The following is a 2,866-nucleotide window of genomic DNA, read 5'->3' as shown; positions in this document are numbered from 1 at the left end:
CACATGCATTGCTTTGACCTTCTTCTAAGATGTGAAATCGTTTGTTCTTGAGGCAATTTATCCACAGTCATTTTTTTAGTTAGAATTGCTCCTAAGCATTTTTGGAAACTGAAGAGGTCACAGGTGTGTGGCTGTTGCATTTTGCCCCTAGATCATTAGGCATCCACCTTCAAGAGTGTACAGTGAAGCCATCCTGTGGGATGCTTGGGCAGCTTGCCTTTGTGTGATGGACGTGTAGACAGTCTTATACACACTCTGTGCTTAGAAAATCAGTGTTAGTTTGACTTTTTTCTAGTATTCTAAGTAATGGCTTAAATGAGAAGAATCATTAAAAAGATGCTAACATAAGGTCTAAATAAAAAGAGATGAAATGACCTTCCCAAGGTCATTGATAAATGACACTGGTCGTTGACAAATATGCACCAGATATCTCATCTCTATATCCCCAAATTACTTTACCAAGTTAGCTCATCCTTTCTTCCTATTCATTGTATTTTCCGGGAAGTAGTGAAGGTCTATAAAACTCTTGAAAATAATAAATATATTTTACTGTCAGACCCGAGACTAGAAAAACAAAGGTAATGCTGTTAAAAACTTTACAACTTACAGCAGACTTTAAAATTGACTTCTAGCTATGTTTAGAACCCTAAGGAGATAATGGCAAGTCATTCTTCTTTAGAAATATGTCATCATTAAGGGATAGAAAATAGTTCTCCATTCTAAAGAACAGCTCTCTGTAGGATTTGTTGAGCTTTCTATAGCTAAAGTTACTAAACAAAATAAATGACATCTCAGAACATTCTGTTGTCTTTGGTTTCAAATAACATATTTTATTATGTTTTCTTCACTCCTGGCTCCATAAACGGCAGAAAGAAAACCTCTCTTTAAAAAAATAGTGCCTGCCAAACAAATCTTTGTGGATACTGGAGTAAGTGTAAATTCAGGGTACAAGATATCTTTTTTGGCTTTAGTACTTTCTCAATGCTTGTCTTAATAAACATGGGTGGTTTGAAAGTATGAAGTTTCTGAGAAGGTTAATGTCATGGGCTGAAAAGATTGAAATCACAAAGCTTGAAACCCATCCCTGTTAATGAGGTTTTTTTCTGAGACACTTGCTTTTCATATTATCTTTCTTTTTGCAACCATTCTACCCTGGCAATACTAATACCAAGTGTTCTTTTCTTTATTGCTTTAAATGGAGAAAACAAAACAAAGAAAGGTTAATGAACTTGTCTTTTTTTTTAAGGATTTTTATACTATATTTTAAAAACCACAAAATAAAAAAGGGATCATTCAACATATATCTTAGAAGTCCTTCCAAGAATCTCTGTACGCAGCAGCCACACAGGCTGGCTGATGCCTTTTCCTTCTCTGCTCAGCCTGCAACTCATTTAAGGATCATCTGAGATGACTCCTGCTCTAGTTCTTAAAATCAGACTTGTTCCACCAAATCCAAGACCCTGAACTTAACCAAATTGTAGAAACGTGCTTTTACCACCCGTCCACCAAATTACCTCCCATTCAGGTGGCGCAGCGGTTTAGCGCCGCCTGCAGCCCAGGGTGTGATCCTGGAGACCCGGGATCGAGTCCCACATCAGGCTTTCTGCATGGAGCCTGCTTCTCCCTCTGCCTGTGTCTCTGCCTCTCTCTCTCTAGCTGTGTCTCTATGAATAAATAAATAAAATCTTAAAAAAAAAAAGATCAACAACAGCTTTAATTGCTGACCCAACTCTCTCAAACTCTAAAAATATTCGTACTGTTTCATCATCAGGGGCACCAGGAATTTCAAATATCGCACATTTTCCAACTTTGCCGTATTGTTCACACTCTTCCTTGGTTTCTGCTTCCAAGTCTTCATCTACCTCTCCTGCATCAACCATGCTCCTTAGGAGGACCACTTTGGTAGGACACTTAAGTATTTCAGTTAATGGATTTGAATCTGACTCCTTGGATGCATCTTTCTCGGTGGCATCACCCACAATGATCTTGCCTCCTCGCTTGCCTGTCTTCTCCACGGACAGTGCTATGCTCAGCCCTTGTTGGTGCTTCCCAAGACCCTGGCCTTCCCGGAAGCGGTACTTCTGCATGATTTTATGTGCTCCTGTGCCATCCATGTTGGCAAGGAAGGAGCTGCCAGGTGCAGGCGGAGATCTGGGGCTGTCTTGTTCCTCGTACACTGGAGGGGGGATAGCAGCTTTGGAAGACGGAGAGTGAGGTCTGGAATCCTCTTCGCAAGGGAAATCTCGGGGCAACTCTTTGTCCTTCTCTACAAGAGAAGTGGGTGGTGCAATGGCAGCTCCGCCCATGCTTCTTCTCCGCCTCTCCCGCTCATAATCCTCGGCCTCATCACAGCTGGATCTGGTCGCCTCGAAAACCCACTAGCTTCCTGTCCGTCTCTACGCCTCTTTCCTCGCTCTTCTATTTCTTTGTCTTTCCAGCTCCCGCTGTCTCTGTCGTTCCTCTCTTTGGCGTTTCACTACTTTCTCATAATCGTCAGGAGACATGGGATCGTATTCATCAGCTAAAGGCATCAAAACGTCTCCTGGGAGCCGCATCCTTCAGGCGGCCGCCGCGTGCGGGGGGGGGTGGGGGGGGGGGTGGGGTGGGGGGGACGGGGGCGCGATCTGCCCCCGCGCCCGGAACCGGTCTTTCGTAAAAACCTTTTTTTTTTTCTTTTTTTCTTAATTTATTTATTTATGATAGTCACAGAGAGAGAGAGAGGCAGAGACACAGGCAGAGGGAGAAGCAGGCTCCATGCACCGGGAGCCCGACGTGGGACTCGATCCCGGGTCTCCAGGATCGCGCCCTGGGCCAAAGGCAGGCGCCAAACCGCTGCGCCACCCAGGGATCCCTCGTAAAAAGCTTT

The 2,866-nt window shown here is 43.8% G+C and overlaps 1 pseudogene; it reads right to left on the bottom strand.

The window, feature by feature from the left end:
- Positions 1 to 1,432: 1,432 nt before the first annotated feature.
- Positions 1,433 to 2,555, bottom strand: LOC112642706 (splicing factor 45-like; annotated as a pseudogene).
- Positions 2,556 to 2,866: the final 311 nt, after the last annotated feature.

Source organism: Canis lupus, chromosome 19 (genome assembly GCF_003254725.2).
Source record: "Canis lupus dingo isolate Sandy chromosome 19, ASM325472v2, whole genome shotgun sequence".
NCBI classification, from domain to species: Eukaryota; Metazoa; Chordata; class Mammalia; order Carnivora; family Canidae; genus Canis; species Canis lupus.
The sequence above is the reverse complement of the archived record's forward strand: the minus strand, read 5'-3'. Positions and strand labels throughout refer to the sequence as shown.